Consider the following 19,895-nt stretch of genomic DNA (forward strand, 5'->3'; position numbering starts at 1 on the left):
TGTCTCACACTCTGTCTGTCTGTCTGTCTGTCTCACACTCTGTCTGTCTGTCTGTCTGTCTCACACTCTGTCTGTCTGTCTGTCTCACACTCTGTCTGTCTGTCTGTCTCACACTCTGTCTGTCTGTCTCTCTCTCTGTCTGTCTGTCTCTCTCTCTGTCTCACACTCTGTCTGTCTGTCTGTCTGTCTGTCTCACACTCTGTCTGTCTGTCTGTCTCACACTCTGTCTGTCTGTCTGTCTCACACTCTGTCTGTCTGTCTGTCTCACACTCTGTCTGTCTGTCTGTCTGTCTCACACTCTCTGTCTGTCTCACACTCTCTGTCTGTCTCACACTCTGTCTGTCTGTCTGTCTGTCTGTCTCACACTCTGTCTGTCTGTCTGTCTGTCTGTCTCACACTCTGTCTGTCTGTCTGTCTCACACTCTGTCTGTCTGTCTGTCTGTCTGTCTCACACTCTGTCTGTCTGTCTGTCTGTCTGTCTCACACTCTGTCTGTCTGTCTGTCTGTCTCACACTCTGTCTGTCTGTCTGTCTGTCTGTCTCACACTCTGTCTGTCTGTCTGTCTGTCTCACACTCTGTCTGTCTGTCTGTCTGTCTCACACTCTGTCTGTCTGTCTGTCTGTCTGTCTCACACTCTGTCTGTCTGTCTGTCTGTCTCACACTCTGTCTGTCTGTCTGTCTGTCTGTCTGTCTCACACTCTGTCTGTCTGTCTCTCTCTCTGTCTCACACTCTGTCTGTCTGTCTGTCTGTCTCTCTCTCTGTCTCACACTCTGTCTGTCTGTCTGTCTGTCTCTCTCTCTGTCTCACACTCTGTCTGTCTGTCTGTCTCACACTCTGTCTGTCTGTCTGTCTCACACTCTGTCTGTCTGTCTGTCTGTCTCACACTCTGTCTGTCTGTCTGTCTGTCTGTCTCACACTCTGTCTGTCTGTCTGTCTGTCTGTCTCACACTCTGTCTGTCTGTCTCTCTGTCTCACACTCTGTCTGTCTGTCTCTCTGTCTCACACTCTGTCTGTCTGTCTCTCTGTCTCACACTCTGTCTGTCTGTCTCTCTGTCTCACACTCTGTCTGTCTGTCTGTCTCACACTCTGTCTGTCTGTCTGTCTGTCTCACACTCTGTCTGTCTGTCTGTCTGTCTCACACTCTGTCTGTCTGTCTGTCTGTCTGTCTCACACTCTGTCTGTCTGTCTGTCTGTCTGTCTCACACTCTGTCTGTCTGTCTGTCTCACACTCTGTCTGTCTGTCTGTCTGTCTCACACTCTGTCTGTCTGTCTGTCTGTCTCACACTCTGTCTGTCTGTCTGTCTGTCTCACACTCTGTCTGTCTGTCTGTCTCACACTCTGTCTGTCTGTCTGTCTCTCTCTCTGTCTCACACTCTGTCTGTCTGTCTGTCTCACACTCTGTCTGTCTGTCTGTCTGTCTGTCTGTCTGTCTGTCTGTCTGTCTCACACTCTGTCTGTCTGTCTGTCTCTCTCTCTGTCTCACACTCTGTCTGTCTGTCTGTCTGTCTGTCTGTCTGTCTCACACTCTGTCTGTCTGTCTGTCTGTCTCACACTCTGTCTGTCTGTCTGTCTGTCTGTCTCACACTCTGTCTGTCTGTCTGTCTGTCTGTCTCACACTCTGTCTGTCTGTCTGTCTGTCTGTCTCACACTCTGTCTGTCTGTCTGTCTGTCTGTCTCACACTCTGTCTGTCTGTCTGTCTGTCTCACACTCTGTCTGTCTGTCTGTCTGTCTCACACTCTGTCTGTCTGTCTGTCTCACACTCTGTCTGTCTGTCTGTCTCACACTCTGTCTGTCTGTCTGTCTCTCTCTCTGTCTCACACTCTGTCTGTCTGTCTGTCTCACACTCTGTCTGTCTGTCTGTCTCACACTCTGTCTGTCTGTCTGTCTCACACTCTGTCTGTCTGTCTGTCTGTCTGTCTGTCTCACACTCTGTCTGTCTGTCTGTCTGTCTGTCTCACACTCTGTCTGTCTGTCTGTCTGTCTGTCTCACACTCTGTCTGTCTGTCTGTCTGTCTGTCTCACACTCTGTCTGTCTGTCTGTCTGTCTGTCTCACACTCTGTCTGTCTGTCTGTCTGTCTGTCTGTCTCACACTCTGTCTGTCTGTCTGTCTGTCTGTCTGTCTCACACTCTGTCTGTCTGTCTGTCTGTCTGTCTCACACTCTGTCTGTCTGTCTGTCTGTCTCACACTCTGTCTGTCTGTCTGTCTGTCTGTCTCACACTCTGTCTGTCTGTCTGTCTGTCTGTCTCACACTCTGTCTGTCTGTCTGTCTGTCTCACACTCTGTCTGTCTGTCTGTCTGTCTCACACTCTGTCTGTCTGTCTGTCTGTCTCACACTCTGTCTGTCTGTCTGTCTGTCTCACACTCTGTCTGTCTGTCTGTCTCACACTCTGTCTGTCTGTCTGTCTCACACTCTGTCTGTCTGTCTGTCTCTCTCTCTGTCTCACACTCTGTCTGTCTGTCTGTCTCACACTCTGTCTGTCTGTCTGTCTCACACTCTGTCTGTCTGTCTGTCTCACACTCTGTCTGTCTGTCTGTCTGTCTGTCTGTCTCACACTCTGTCTGTCTGTCTGTCTGTCTGTCTCACACTCTGTCTGTCTGTCTGTCTGTCTGTCTCACACTCTGTCTGTCTGTCTGTCTGTCTGTCTCACACTCTGTCTGTCTGTCTGTCTGTCTGTCTCACACTCTGTCTGTCTGTCTGTCTGTCTGTCTGTCTCACACTCTGTCTGTCTGTCTGTCTGTCTGTCTGTCTCACACTCTGTCTGTCTGTCTGTCTGTCTGTCTCACACTCTGTCTGTCTGTCTGTCTGTCTCACACTCTGTCTGTCTGTCTGTCTGTCTGTCTCACACTCTGTCTGTCTGTCTGTCTGTCTGTCTCACACTCTGTCTGTCTGTCTGTCTGTCTCACACTCTGTCTGTCTGTCTGTCTGTCTCACACTCTGTCTGTCTGTCTGTCTGTCTCACACTCTGTCTGTCTGTCTGTCTGTCTCACACTCTGTCTGTCTGTCTGTCTGTCTGTCTCACACTCTGTCTGTCTGTCTGTCTGTCTGTCTCACACTCTGTCTGTCTGTCTGTCTCACACTCTGTCTGTCTGTCTGTCTGTCTGTCTCTCTCTCTCTGTCTCACACTCTGTCTGTCTGTCTCTCTCTCTCTCTGTCTCACACTCTGTCTGTCTGTCTCTCTCTCTCTCTGTCTCACACTCTGTCTGTCTGTCTGTCTCACACTCTGTCTGTCTGTCTGTCTCTCTCTGTCTGTCTGTCTGTCTGTCTGTCTCTCTCTGTCTGTCTGTCTGTCTCTCTCTGTCTGTCTGTCTGTCTCTCTCTGTCTGTCTGTCTGTCTGTCTGTCTCTCTCTCTGTCTCACACTCTGTCTGTCTGTCTCTCTCTCTCTGTCTCACACTCTGTCTGTCTCACACTCTGTCTGTCTGTCTGTCTGTGTGTGTCTCTCTCTCTCTCTCACACACACACACACACACACACACACACACACACACACACACACACACACACACACACATTCTCTCTCTCACTCACTCACTCACTCAGTCACACAGATACATTGATGTTTATCTTACTATCCACATGAGGACCTTCAGTTGACAATAATTATGCAGCTAATTAATGTGATGCCTCCAGCTAAACCTAACCCAAACCTTAACCTCAGTAACCAAAAGTGTTCATCGTGGGGACCAGCCAAACATCCTCTCAAAGTCAAAACAGCTATTATTTTTATTTATTTTTTACCAAATAGAAATATCTGACACTTTTGACCTTATTGAGACATTTGGCTCGTCTCCACAGGGGTCAAAACTCTCAGACATCTATATCCGTTTTTGGAATGTTTTGTCCTGACCATTATATGAAAAACATGCCTACATACACGTCAGTATCTCTGTACCGAGTCCATCAGAGCGAAAAAGCCACCATTTTCCAGATGTTATTTCGGTGGTCTGGTTTCAACACAGCAGTCACACTGACATACTGAAAAGGAAGTGTGTGTTTACACTTTTATAAACAGGATTGTTGGGGGTTTTAGGTAGTGTGTATTCTTACTGGTCATTTTAGTTTAAATAGACACATCTATCTTGATGTGTATACATTCACTTGCCACTTTAGTAGGAACTTGTTCTTGACTCTAAGATCTCTTTTCTTGGCTGCAGGACTGGAACCCAATGTGTTCTTCTGCTGTTGCATGCTGAGATGCTTTTCTGCTCACCACGGTTGTAAAGAGTTGCTATGAGTTACTATATCCTTCCTGGCAGCTTCAACCAATCTGGCCATTTCCCTCTGACCTCTCTTATCAACAAGGTGTTTGTTTCCACCCACAGAACTGTCACTCGCGCAATGTTTTTCGCACCATTCTGTGTAAACTCTAGAGACTGTTGTGTGTGAAAACCCCAGGAGATCAGCAGTTTCTGAAATACTCAAACCAGTCCATCTGGCTCAAACCAACACCCATACCACAGTGAAAGAAAGTCACACTTTGAGATCACAATTTTTCCCGTTCTGATGTTTGAAGTGAACATGAACTGAAGGTCTTGATTTGTATCTGCATGATTTGTGCTGCTGTCAAGGGATCGGCTGATTAGAGAACTGCATAAAACAGCAGGTGGATGGGTGTTTCTAATAAAGTGGCCAGTGAGTGTATGTCGAGACTATAGTGTATTTTGTGTTACCCTTCATCTGAGTCAGTTTCTGGGGCAATATTTCTGGTTGGTGATTTATTTCTCAACTTATATTGTGTGTTTTAAAATGTCCTGATAAAAGTCACTGTTATGCTAAGACTGTGAGAACTGATCGACTATATTTTGTCCTATATCACATGTTCTGGTGAGCAGGAAGGTTAGCGGTGATTATCCGCTCGGCTGATTCCTGAGTGAGAGATGAACTGAACCAGACTGTTATAGAGGAGCTGAGAAAGACTTAATAATGGAAGTGTAGCACTGGATGAAGACTGAATGATGGAGACACACAGAGAGAGAGAGAGAGAGAGAGAGAGAGAGAGTACATTTTTATTTGTCTCAGAAAGCAAATCTGCTAAGCGTTTAAAGATCAGCCAAGTTAGCCATTTGAGAGAAATAATGGCTGCTAGGAATATGAAGGACTCAGTAGTATTGACTGTATAGTATTCAGTGTATGGGTCATTCCTTATACTCTGTGCCTTTGAAGAAAAAATCTCTGAAGAAAACCATATCATAATATCTGTGAAGATTATTTTTCAGACATGAAATATTTTGACATGAAATATTGATTTGAAATTATTTTACTGATTTGAAGAATGAGATAAAATATCTTTTATTCATACCAATGGTATGTTATACTAAAATAACAGACCATAGAATGCTGTAATTAACTGATCATCAATCAAATATTCAACAAAGCCATGTAATAATTAAAAGTTTAGTAATTTGTTTATTTATTTTTTTTCACTGTCCGGTTTCCATCAAATCGTGCACTCTGATTGGCTCGCAAGCGGTCCAGAATCCTACGATCCGGACCCCGGTTACGGACCTTTGGCGGCTCGCTCGTTCACAACAACAACAAACGTAGCAATTTTTTGTCAACATTTATTTTCGCATTTCTCAGTAATAATAGCATTAATTTTACAGCATGGATAGCGATAATGACAGTGTTCACAGCGAACGCAAGTTTTACTACCCTGATGAAGACAAAAGGAAAGAAAACCTTTCAGGAGAAAGCCGAAAACCTGTAACTGTTGCTAACGCTGAGCAAATCCAGCAATTTATTGAGGAGCAAAGGGCAGAAAATGCAACAAAAAAGACGACCTACGACCTCAATGTCTTTGGGAAGTTCTGTCGAAACCTAAATGAAGGTCGAAAGGTGGAAGACAGACCTGGCAAAGAACTAAACATGTTGCTGTGCAACTTTTTCATGTCCACAACAAAGAAAAATGGCGAGGTGTACAAGCCGTCCTCGCTCACGTTTTGTAGCAGATTTATTCGAAATGTGGTTTCCCTTTCGGGCGCTCTCATTTTCTGTTAGAATTTGGTAAAGAAAAAAATAAATATATTAGTGAAATACCTTGACCTCGGTCTTGAAAATATTGACCTCGGCCCAGAGGCCTCGGTCAGTATTTTCAGGACTTCGGTCATGGTATTTCACGATATGGACCTCCCAGCTGGTAAATAGACCCTTTTCACGTGACGTCACGACAAACGCAGCCGCCATTTTGGACATGAACTACCAGTAGTCTACCACAGCCAACAACGAGGAACGACGGCGAAGCATTGAAAGGAATATAGCCATCAAAGAAAGTTTTTACTTTCAGCAAGACTTCCATCATGCCATTATATTGTTGTGCACCTGGATGTAGTAACCATCAACACACAAGGCAAGATTTATCATTTTATCGGATCCCGACAGATGCTGACCGACGGAGAAGATGGATGGTCTCTAAAATATTGGCAAAATGATGTTTATTGACATAGCAATCGTGTGTAATGGGAAGCATTTGCATATCCGAAGTGTTGTGTTTGCATCAAAGATAAAATAAACCGATATGACAATGACTGCTGCTGCCAGGTTGGGGACACAAACTAGTAGAAAGGAAGTGTGCCAACAGACTTCCTTTGTGGTCGATTCTGCTTTAAGGTAAGATGCATTTAATTATTCATCTGCTGTGGGTTTGGAATCGGTAGCCTGACCGATTCGTTCATGTTTGTGGTGCCATTTGTTTGTTGGCGCGTGTTGAAATGGAAGATTGGTTGTTGACATGATTTCCAGTGAAGCTTTGGTGCTGTTGTGGATCAGATGTGTTGAGTAGCCTGACTGTTTTTTTTTCTTGCGTGTGGTATCATTGTTGACGCGAGGTTGTTTTTTGAACATGCCAATGCGGACACGATTTCCCCGATGAGTTATGACTTCAGATGCGATGCGTGTGTGGAGGTGTGGAGTCCGCGTGATATGTGCGTAAGATAGGCTTCTCATGTGTTTGGAGATCCGCGCTCTGAGACAAGCGCAAGCACCCCCCCCCCCCCCCCCCCCCCCCAAGGGGAAAAAAAGAGACCCCCCGAAAATATCGGCATAGTTCGAACACTGGGTTGGAGAAAGTAATGGCAAATAGTGAGTGCACAAACCATAGAAGGTAAACTGTACACAGCGCCAGGGCAGTGTGATGGTATGTCTACTTTTAGATTGTGTTAGCTTATCAATGAACACACTCGTCACTCGACGAGTTTCACGTCTTTACGACGGATACTTAAATGTGTGTTAAGTATTATTGTTGCAGTCTAAGCAGTCATTGTAGCAGCTAGATGAGCGAGAACCGAAAGGGTCTGTGCCATAAACTGTTATTTCTTCGTGTCCAAAATGGTGGTCGCGTTTACGAAGGTCACGTGAGTGAAAAGGGTCTATAACTAACATATATAAAATCTCATCTCATTATCTCTTGCCGCTTTATCCTGTTCTACAGGGTCGCAGGCAAGCTGGAGCCTATCCCAGCTGACTACAAAGTTTGAAAATGTAAATTTAACAGCTTCATGAAAGTGCGCTGATGGTTACCATGGAATCCCCGTGTCTCCTGCACTGCGTTCCTCCCCCGAGTTGCGCGTGTGCTCATTTGCTTTTGTGTTCTTGGTCTCAGAGCCGCCGCACCAAACAGAGACAGAATCAATGTTTAACATCATTAACAATGCACTTTTTACAGAGACGTTTTAATGTTATTCTTTATTTTTTTATCCAGTTGAATATTTAGCGTACAAATGTATTTTCAGTTCTTAAAAGTGACCGAGGTCCGGACTGTGGGGGCCTCAGAGCTGGCTCCGGCCATGGAGATGGAACAAGATGCTAATAGGAAGATAAGTCAGTTCAATGACAAATGGAAGTTCAGGTGAGATTGGCTAGTTCATAGCAAAACCGAAAATACCATGTACTGCGAAGACTGTAGAAAGTCTGGCAAAGACAGGCACCAGTAATTTTAAACTCAAAACTACAAAGGACCACGAAAAGTCAAATGCAAACATCAGTACTATAACATCAAAACAAGCGAAGACGGCTGGTCACTACAGGACAGCATTGCTTTCAGTCCCTGGCTGTCATGAAGTTGGCTGAGCTGGAGAGGATGGAGCTGCTGTTTAGAAACGTTCACGCAATTGGAAAGAAGTTGATCCCGCCCCAGCTATCAACTTTTGGCCTGCTGGAAGCCTCAGGTCACGAAGACTATTTTTCATGGACCATTCAGACTCGTCTGACGATGAATGTAATGAGGACATTTAATGTCTCTCTCTACACATGTACACACACACACACACACACACACACACACACACACACACACACTATTAATAGATAATACATAATATACATAATAATTCTTGATAATATACATAATACTTGCATATCAAAACATCAAATGTTTTTCAATGATAAATGTTTTGAATTGGACTTTTAATATTAGAATCAGTTCAGTTGTACTGAATGTTATTTTTCATATTATACGATATTTCATATTGTAAGGGGCTTGAATTTGAGTTCAATAAACAGAATACTCTGTTTAAATTTTTGTCTGAATTGGTTGCATGTTTTCATATAGGGAGCTACCTTAACAGCACTGAATACTTGAGTGCTACTGTAGAGATACATTATACGCTGCCATTCATAATTAAATGAACGTATCATGGTGAATAAAAAACATCAATTTCCTGGCAACAAAATTGTGGCTAGTGAAAAGGCTGAATGGCTAGTGACTCGGGAAAACCACTAACCACAGTGGCCAGTGAGCAAAAAAGTTAATGTAAAGCCCTGATATATATATATACTTTATATCAAAACAAATGTTTTGTAAATGTAAGCTGTGCTACGGTTACAAGTTGATTATTTTTCTCATAACAGCACAGCCTGAAGTGTTTTATTCCTCTTATACCTCAGCAATTGGGTGGCACGGTGGTGTAGTGGTTAGCACTGGCGCCTCACAGCAAGAAGGTTCTGGGTTTGAGCCCAGCAGCTGACGGGGGCCTTTCTGTGTAGAGTTTGCATGTTCTCCCCGTGTCTGCATGGGTTTCCTCCGGGTGCTTCGGTTTCCCCCACAGTCCAAAGACATGCAGGTTAGGTTAACTGGTGGCTCTAAATTAATGAAGTCATCAGAGCGGCCATGTCACTGTAGTGATATGCTAAAATGGATGGATGGACCTCAGCAATTTGCCAATGCTAAGAAGAATTACACATATTTTTCATCCATATATAGTTACCTTTAATGTTGTGGGACATCCCGAAGACAAGCGAGTTCCTGTTTTTATTTCTGTTATAAACAATCATTTCTGACACATCTTGTCTGTTTTCTCTGTCTTGAAGTTGAAAAGACAAAAGAATATCACACCTTGTCACGTTACTGAGAAACTTCAAAGGTAATATCCTGAAGACTTTCCCATGTTGGGAAAAGATTTCATTTTCCTGCACTGTTTAACCTTAGGTAGTTTTCCATTTTACAGCTTTTAAATTGTATTTCTGTCCCCAGTATTACTTTGTACCATATTTGTGTGGGATCCATTTGCTTCAAGAAATTAAGTCTTTTTTTTTCTTTTTAATAAATGTCATAAATTTTTTTTGGATAAGTGAGATATAGTGATTCAAAAACATGATTAAGGTCAACCAATATTCTACACATAGCCTATCACATGCAGATATGACGTGCACGTGCAGGATGGCATGGCGGTGTAATGGATAGCACTGTCGCCTCACAGCAAGAGGTTTTGGGTTCAGATCCAATGGCCAATGGGGGCCTTTCTGTGTGGAGTTTGAATGTTCTCCCTGTGTCTGTGTGGGTTTCCTCTGGGTGCTCCGGTTTCCCCCACAGTTCAAAGACATGCGGTTAGGTAAAATACCCAGCCACTGGGGTTGTACAATACAGTGCATGCTTAGTGCCAGTCCCAAGCCTGGATAGATTGCTTAGGGTTGTGTCAGGAAGGGCATCTGGTGTAAAACCTATGCCAAATACGATGGCCCAGTGTGAGATTAGCATGAGCTAAACTGGTTATCAACCTTCTGAAAATAAAGTCAATTATGACATACAGTGGTGCTTGAAAGTTTGTGAACCCTTTAGAATTTTCTATATTTCTACATAAATATGACCTAAAACACCATCAGATTTTCACACAAGTCCTAAAAGTAGATAAAGAGAACCCAGTTAAACAAATGAGACAAAAATATTATACTTGGTCATTTATTTATTGAGGAAAATGATCCAATATTAAATATCTGGAAGTGGCAAAAGTATATGAACCTCTAGGATTAGCAGTTAATTTGAAGGTGAAATTAGAGTCAGGCATTTTCAATCAATGGGATGACAATCAGGTGTGAGTGGGCACCCTGTTTTATTTAAAGAACAGGGATCTATCAATGTCTGATCTTCACAACACATGTTTGTGGAAATGTAGCATGGCACGAACAAAGGAGATTTCTGAGGACCCCAGAAAAAGCATTGCTGATGCTCATCAGGCTGGAAAAGGTTACAAAACCATCTCTAAAGAGTTTGGACTCCACCAATCCACAATCAGACAGATTGTGTACAAATGGAGGAAATTCAAGACCATTGTTACCCTCCCCAGGAGTAGTCGACCAACAAAGATCACTCCAAGAGCAAGGTGTGTAATAGTCGGCGAGGTCACAAAGGACCCCAGGGTAAATTCTAAGCAACTGAAGGCCTCTCTCACATTAGCTAATATTAATGTTCATGAGTCCACCATCAGGAGAACACTGAACAACAATGGTGTGCATGGCAGGGTTGCAAGGAGAAAGCCACTGCTCTCCAAAAAGAACATTGCTGCTCATCTGCAGTTTGCTAAAGATCACGTGGACAAGCCAGAAGGCTATTGGAAAAATGTTTTGTGGATGGATGAGACCAAAATGGAACTTTTTGGTTTAAATGAGAAACGTTATATTTGGAGAAAGGAAAACACTGCATTCCAGCATAAGAACCTTATCCCATCTGTGAAACATGGTGGTGGTAGTATCACGATTTGGGCCTGTTTTGCTGCATCTGGGCCAGGACAGCTTGCCATCATTGATGGGACAATGAATTCTGAATTATACCAGCGAATTCTAAAGGAAAATATCAGGACATCTGTCCATGAACTGAATCTCAAGAGAAGGTGGGTCATGCAGCAAGACAACGACCCTAAGCACACAAGTCATTCTACCAAAGAATGGTTAAAGAAGAATAAAGTTCATGTTTTGGAATGGCCAAGTCAAAGTCCTGACCTTAATCCAATCAAAATGTTGTGGAAGGACCTGAAGTGAGCAGTTCATGTGAAGAAACCCACCAACATCTCAGAGTTGAAGCTGTTCTGTACAGAGGAATGGGCTAAAATTCTTCCAAGCCAGTGTGCAGGACTGATCAACAGTTACCGGAACTGTTTAGTTGTAGTTATTGCTGCACAAGGGGGTCACACCAGATACTGAAAGCAAAGATTCACATACTTTTGCCCCTCACAGATATGTAATATTGGATCATTTTCCTCAATAAATAAATGACCAAGTATAATATTTTTGTCTCATTTGTTTAACTGGGTTCTCTTTATCTACTTTTAGGACTTGTGTGAAAATCTGATGATGTTTTAGATCATATTTATGCAGAAATATATAAAATTCTAAAGGGTTCACAAACTTTCAAGCACCACTGTAAGCTGTTGTAAACATTCTTTTCTCAGTGATTAATAATTTTGAAAAAGATACACAATTCTGTGCAGAAGTCTTCGGCACATGCAAAGAAATTCTGTACAACAAAGACGCCTTCAAAATTAATGAAATTAAATGTTTCTACATTAAAGAGTAATAAATGAAACAAAGGCGATATTTATTGTGATGACCCTTTGCTTAAAAAAAATAGTAGTCTGAGGTACAGTGAGTGCAGTTTTATGCGGAAATGAGCTGTAGGTTTTACTGAGCATCTTACAGAACCAGCCACAGTTCTTCTGGACACTTTGACTGTCACACTCGCTTCTTCATTTTACACCAAAACCCAGCAGCCTTCATTATGTTTTCTTTTTTGTCGTCTCTGAAATGTGGTCTCTTAAGTAATAAGTTGCTTTCTTTACTGTCATATAAACATTTTTCCATCCATCCATTATCTCTAGCCGCTTTATCCTGTTCTATAGGGTCGCAGGCAAGCTGGAGCCTATCCCAGCTGACTACGGGTGAAAGGCGGGGTACACCCTGGACAAGTCGCCAGGTCATCACAGGGCTGACACATAGACACAGACAACCATTCACACTCACATTCACACCTATGGTCAATTTAGAGCTACCCATTAACCTAACCTGCATGTCTTTGGGGGAAACTGGAGCACCCGGAGGAAACCCACGCGGACACGGGGAGAACATGCAAACTCCGCACAGAAAGGCCCTCACAGGCCGCTGGGCTCAAACCCAGAACCTTTTTGCTATGAGGCGACAGTGCTAACCACTACACCACCGTGCCGCCCCCAAACATTTTTCTGTAGCATTATTTTTGTTAGCAAAGTAATGTTCATCTCATCTCATCTCATTGTCTCTAGCCGCTTTATCCTATTCTACAGGGTCGCAGACAAGCTGGAGCCTATCCCAGCTGACTACGGGCGAAAGGCGGGGTACACCCTGGACAAGTTGCCAGGTCATCACAGGGCTGACACATAGACACAGACAACCATTCACACTCACACCTACGGTCAATTTAGAGTCACCAGTTAACCTAACCTTTGGACCATGGAGGAAAACCGGAGCACCCGGAGGAAACCCACATGGACAACATGCAAACTCCATACAGAAAGGCCCTCGCTGGCCACAGGGCTCGAACCCAGAACCTTCTTGCTGTGAGGCGACAGCGCTAACCACTACACCACCGTGCCACCCCTGCATAATTCATATAAAGGTAAAAATCAAATAAAATTAAAATCTGTAACAAAATTTGGACTAATGGTGAAATATATATATATATATAATTCTATTATTAATTTACTTTGTTTTACCACAAAGTGGCGCCACAGTTCCATGTTCTTTCATGTAGGCTGCTTTTGAGTCATAGTATGCAACACTACTAAATTAGAAAAAAAAAATCTTTAGCACAACCTGATGATCACTGTATATAAAATTCACACAAATTTATACCTATACCTTAATCATAAAGTTGTGATAAAGATCAATTTTCAAAGTTGTTTTTACAGACTGGGGTATGTTGTTGTGCCACCTTCCATATTACACCATACACTCACTGGCCACTTTAATAGGAACTTGTTCTTGGTTCTAAGATTCCTGTTCTTGGCTGCAGGACTGGAACCCAATGTGTTCTTCTGCTGTTGCATACTGAGATGCTTTTCTGCTCACCATGGTTGTAAAGAGTTGCTATGAGTTACTATATCCTTCCTGGCAGCTCGATCCAATCTGGCCATTTCCCTCTGACCTCTCTTATCAACAAGGCGTTTGTTTCCACCCACAGAACTGTCACTCACGCAGTGTTTTTTGTTTTTCGCACCATTCTGTCTGTATAAACTCTAGAGACTGTTGTGTGTGAAAACCCTAGGAGATCATGGAGACCCAGGAGATTTATTTCTCAACTTATATTGTGTGTTTTAATATAAGTGAAAGGTAAGATGTATAAGACAGTAGTGAGACCAGCTGTGATGTATGGATTGAAGACCGTCCCCTTAACGAAGAGACAGGAGGCAAAGTTGGAGGTGGCGGAGTTGAGGATGTTAAGGTTTGTGATGGGAGGTTGGACAGGATAAGGAACGAGCACATCAGAGGGACAGCACATGTGGAGAGCTTGGGAATTAAGCTAAGAGAGATGAGACTGAGATGGTATGGGCACATCCTGAGAAGAGACGCAGAGCATGTTGGAAGGAGAATGTTGAGGATGGAGCTGCCAGGCAAACGAAAATGAGGAAGGCCAAAGAGGAGATACATGGATGTGGTGAGAGAGGACATGAAAGTGGCAGGTGTGGTAGAGAAGGATGCGGAAGACAGGGAGCGATGGAGACGAAAGATCCGCTGTGGCGACCCCTAATCGGGAGCAGCCAAAAGAAGAAGAAGATATTGTGTGTTTTAAAATGTCCTGATAAAAGTCACTGTTATGCTGAGACTGTGAGAACTGATCGGTTATATTTTGTCCTACATCACATGTTCTGGTGAGCAGGAAGGTTAGTGGTGATTATCCACTCTGCTGATTCCTGAGTGAGAGATGAACTGAACCAGACTGTTATAGAGGAGCTGAGAAAGACATAATAATGGAAGTGTAGCACTGGATGAAAACTGAATGACACAGAGAGAGAGAGAGAGAGAGAGAATAAATTTTTATTTGCCTCAGAAAGCAAATCTGCTAAGCGTTTAAAGATCGGCCAAGTTAGCCATTTGAGAGAAATAATGGCTGCTAGGAATATGAAGGACTCAGTAGTATTGACTGTATAGTATTCAGTGTATGGGTCATTCCTTATACTCTGTGCCTTTGAAGAAAAAAAATCTGAAGAAAACCATATCATAATATCTGTAAAGATTATTTTTCAGACATGAAATATTTTTACATGAAATATTGATTTGAAATTATTTTACTGATTGAAGAACGAGATAAAATGTCTTTTATTCATAGCAACGGTCTGCTGTACTGCAGAGAATGACCATTGGGGTCGGCACGGTGGTGTAGTGGTTAGCACTGACGCCTCACAGCAAGAAGGTCCTGGGTTCGAGCCCAGCGGCTGATGAGGGCCTTTCTGTGCAGAGTTTGCATGTTGTCTGCATGGGTTTCCTCCGGGTGCTCCGGTTTCCCCCACAGTCCAAAGACATGCAGGTTAGGTTAACTGGTAACTCTAAATTGACCGTAGGTGTGAATGTGAGTGTGAATGGTTGTTTGTCTCTATGTGTCAGCCCTGTGATGACCTGGCGACTTGTCCAGGGTGTACCCCGCCTTTCGCCCGTAGTCAGCTGGGATAGGCTCCAGCTTGCCTGCGACCCTGTAGAACAGGATAAGCGGCTACAGATGATGAATGGATGGAGAATGACCATTGGCTGATTAGAAAACTGCATAAAACAGCAGGTGGATGGGTGTTCCTAATAAAGTGGCCGGCGAGTATATGTTATCAAATAAGACTGTGTGAATTTTATTATCAACGAAAATATGAAGTGTTTCTGATATGTTTTTAAAAAGCAAATGAAACAGTGAAATAAAAATTTGTGATAAAAAGCTTTATGGGCAACCAGAAAACACACACATACACACACACACATGGCACCGTGTTGCAACTCATCAGCACAACACAGCATCATAAAATCATACGGATCCTCAATGACTAACACTAAATCTACCAGCAAATCATTCACTTAGTCATCCTATTATCAGTGTCAATGCATTTCATAATGCTGCTATATTTTCTCTCAGAATTATTATGGGCTGTATTTGGGTCTGTGTTGTTAAAACTTTAGGAAAGCCTGTTCTGAGATGATCTCTGAAATTAAATTATTGATACAGGTCTTGAAACAAATTTAAACTTGACAAATTGCACCTTTCAGCCCTTGTAGATGACACAAAAATTAGTTATGAAAATGTGTGCACTTGATTTATTGTCTGTGTAGTGACTTTCCACAGGCACTGACTCGCATTCTAAATAAATAAATAAATAAAATGCAGTCGGAAATATACACAGATAGAAAAAGGCACATTAATTCCACAATACAACACTCAAAGGCGGGGCGGCACGGTGGTGTAGTGGTTAGCGCTGTCGCCTCACAGCAAGAAGGTCCAGGTTCGAGCCCCGTGGCCTGCGAGGGCCTTTCTGTGTGGAGTTTGCATGTTGTCCGCGTGGGTTTCCTCCGGGTGCTCCGGTTTCCCCCACAGTCCAAAGACATGCAGGTTAGGTTAATTGGTGACTCTAAATTGACCATAGGTGTGAATGTGAGTGTGAATGGTTGTCTGTGTCTATGTGTCAGCCCTGTGATGACCTGGCGACTTGTCCAGGGTGTACCCCGCCTTTCGCCCGTAGTCAGCTGGGATAGGCTCCAGCTTGCCTGCAACCCTGTAGAACAGGATAAAGTGGCTAGAGATGATGAGATGAACACTCAAAGGCTCACATAATTTTCAATCCAATCTGGCAACCCCATTTCCTGTTCTGCCCACTGCTCCTCTCCTGAACATGGGGCAGCGTGATTCCTGCCCTGAAGAGCCTCTATTAGTGCTTGTTGCAGCTCCTATTTATTTTTGACCACTGTGTGCAATAATACCTCAATGGATATGTATATGGTGCAGTGGTTCACACTGTCATCTTACAGCAAGAAGGGTCTGGGTTCGAACTTGCTAGTCAACCAGGGCCTTTCTGTATGGACTTTGCATGTACTCCTCATGCCTGTGTGGGTTTCCTCCGGGTGCTCTGGTTTCCTCCGACAGTCCAATGGCATGCTGATTAGGTCAACTGGCTACTCGAAAGTGCCCATGAGTGTGAATGGTATTTGTCTCACAATGGACTGGCGATCTGTCCAGGGTGTACCCCATCTCTCACCCGATATCTGGGATTAGCTCCAGGTCACCTGTGACCCTCAGTAGGTTAAGCGCTATAGAAAATGGATGGATGGATGGATCTTTTGAAGATTCAGATTTGTTGACTGGCTGATATATGATGATGTATACTCACCAGCCACTTTATTAGGAACACCCATCCACCTGCTCTTTTATGAAGTTATCTAATCAGCCGCTCCTTTGACAGCAGCACCATGCATAAAGTCATGCAGATACAAATCAAGAGGATCACTTCAAACATCAGAATGGGAAAAATCATGATCTCAAAGTGTGACTTTCTTTCACTGTGGCATGGGTGTCGGTTTGAGCCAGATGGACTGGTTTGAGTATTTCAGAAACAGCTGATCTCCTGGGGTTTTCACACACAAACAACAGTCTCTAGAGTTTACATAGAATGGTGCGAAAAACAAAAAACATTGAGCGAGTGACAGTTCTGTGGGTGGAAACAAACGCCTTGTTGATAAGAGAGGTCAGAGGGAAATGGACAGATTGGTTCGAGCTGCCAGGAAGGATATAGTAACTCATAGCAACTCTTTACAACCGTGCTGAGCAGAAAAGCATCTCAGCATGCAACAGCAGAAGAACACATTGGGTTCCAGTCCTGCAGCCAAGAACAGGGATCTTAGAATCAAGAACAATTTCCTACTAAAGTGTCCAGTGAGTCTCATATTTTTAATTGTCAAAAGAAATGTACAACTACAGTGGTGCTTGAAAGTTTGTGAACCCTTTAGAATTTTCTATTTTTCTGCATAAATATGACCTAAAACGTCATCAGATTTTCACACAAGTCCTAAAAGTAGATAAAGAGAACCCAGTTAAACAAATGAGACAAAAATATTATACTTGATCATTTATTTATTGAGGAAAATGATCCAATATTACATATCTGTGAGTGGCAAAAGTATGTGAACCTCTAGGATTAGCAGTTAATTTGAAGGTGATATTAGAGTCAGGTGTTTTCAATCAATGGGATGACAATCAGGTGTGAGTGGGCACCCTGTTTTATTTAAAGAACAGGGATCTATCAACATCTGATCTTCACAACAGATGTCTATGGAAGTGTATCATGGCACAAACAAAGGAGATTTCTGAGGACCTCACAAAAAGCATTGTTGATGCTGATCAGGCTGGAAAAGGTTACAAAACCATCTCTAAAGAGTTTGGACTCCACCAATCCACAGTCAGACAGATTGTGTACAAACGGAGGAAATTCATTGTTACCCTCCCCAGGAGTGGTCGACCAAAAAAGATCACCCCAAGAGCAAGGCGTGTAATAGTCGGTGAGGTCACAAAGGACCCCAGGGTAATTTCTAAGCAACTGAAGGCCTCTCTCACATTGGCTAATGTTAATGTTCATGAGTCCACCATCAGGAGAACACTGAACAACAATGGTGTGTATGGCAGGGTTGTAAGGAGAAAGCCACTGCTCTCCAAAAAGAACATTGCTGCTCATCTGCAGTTTGCTAAAGATCACGTGGACAAGCCAGAAGGCTATTGGAAAAATGTTTTGTGGACAGATGAGACCAAAATAGAAATTTTTGGTTTAAATGAGAAGCGTTATATTTGGAAAAAGGAAAACACTGCATTCCAGCATAAGAACCTTATCCCATCTGTGAAACATGTTGGTGGTAGTATCATGGTTTGGGCCTGCTTTGCTGCATCTGGGCCAGGACAGCTTGCCATCACTGATGGAACAATGAATTCTGAATTATACCAGCGAATTCTAAAGGAAAATGTCAGGACATCTGTCCATGAACTGAATCTCAAGACAAGGTGGGTCATACAGCAAGACAATGACCCTAAGCACACAAGTCGTTCTACCAAAGAATGGTTAAAGAAGAATAAAGTGAATGTTTTGGAATGGCCAAGTCAAAGTCCTGACCTTAATCCAATGGAGATGTTGTGGAAGGACCTGAAGCGAGCAGTTCATGTGAGGAAACCCACCAACATCCCAGAGTTGAAGCTGTTCTGTACAGAGGAATGGGCTAAAATTCCTCCAAGCCGCACGCAGGACTGATCAACAGTTACCGGAAACGTTTAGTTGCAGTTATTGCTGCACAAGGGGGTCACACCAGATACTGAAAGCAAAGGCTCATATACTTTTGCCACTCACAGATATGTAATATTGGATCATTTTCCTCAATAAATAAATGATCAAGTATAATATTTTTGTCTCATTTGTTTCACTGGGTTCTCTTTATCTACTTTTAGGACTTGTGTGAAAATCTGATGATGTTTTAGGTCATATTTATGCAGAAATATAGAAAATTCTAAAGGGTTCACAAACTTTCAAGCACCACTGTAAACTGTATCTTGGTATTGAATGAATTTCATGAAGAACAGATTTGAGAAATGTGTGAGCAGTTTGTTCTCTGACTTTGACTTTGTTCTGAGGATCTGTACTAAAACTCAAGAGAAGACATACAGTTAGGGCCATAAATATTTGGACAGAGACAACATTTTTCTAATTTTGGTTCTGTACATTACCACAATGAATTTTGAACAAAACAATTCAGATGCAGTTGAAGTTCAGACTTTCAGCTTTAATTCAGTGGGTTGAACAAAATGATTGCATAAAAATGTGAGGAACTAAAGCATTTTTAAAACACAATCCCTTCATTTCAGGGGCTCAAAAGTAATTGGACAAATTAAATAATTGTAAATAAAATGTTCATTTCTAATACTTGGTTGAAAATCCTTTGTTGGCAATGACTGCCTGAAGTCTTGAACTCATGGACATCACCAGACACTGTGTTTCCTCCTTTTTAATGCTCTGCCAGGCCTTTACTGCAGTGGTTTTCAGTTGCTGTTTGTTTGTGGGCCTTTCTGTCTGAAGTTTAGTCTTTAACAAGTGAAATGCATGCTCAATTGGGTTGAGATCAGGTGACTGACTTGGCCATTCAAGAATATTCCACTTCTTTACTTTAATAACCTCCTGGGTTGCTTTGGCTTTATGTTTTGGGTCATTGTCCATCTGTATTATGAAACACCGACCAATCAGTTTGGCTGCATTTGGCTGGATTTGAGCACACAGTATGTCTCTGAATACCTCAGAATTCATCCAGCTGCTTCTGTCTTGTGTCACATCATCAATAAAGACTAGTGACCCAGTGCCACTGGCAGCCATGCATGCCCAAGCCATCACACTGCCTCCGCTGTGTTTTACAGATGACGTGGTATGCTTTGGATCATGAGCAGTACCACGCCTTCACCATACTTTTTTCTTTCCATCATTCTGGTAGAGGTTGATCTTGGTTTCATCTGTCCAAAGAATGTTCTTCCAGAACTGTGCTGGCTTTTTTAGATGCTTTTTTAGCAAAGTCCAATCTAGCCTTTTTATTCTTGAGGCTTATGAGTGGCTTGCACCGTGCAGTGAACCCTCTGTATTTACTTTCATACAGTCTTCTC

This window comes from Neoarius graeffei, chromosome 22 (assembly GCF_027579695.1).
Source record: "Neoarius graeffei isolate fNeoGra1 chromosome 22, fNeoGra1.pri, whole genome shotgun sequence".
NCBI classification, from domain to species: domain Eukaryota; kingdom Metazoa; phylum Chordata; class Actinopteri; order Siluriformes; family Ariidae; genus Neoarius; species Neoarius graeffei.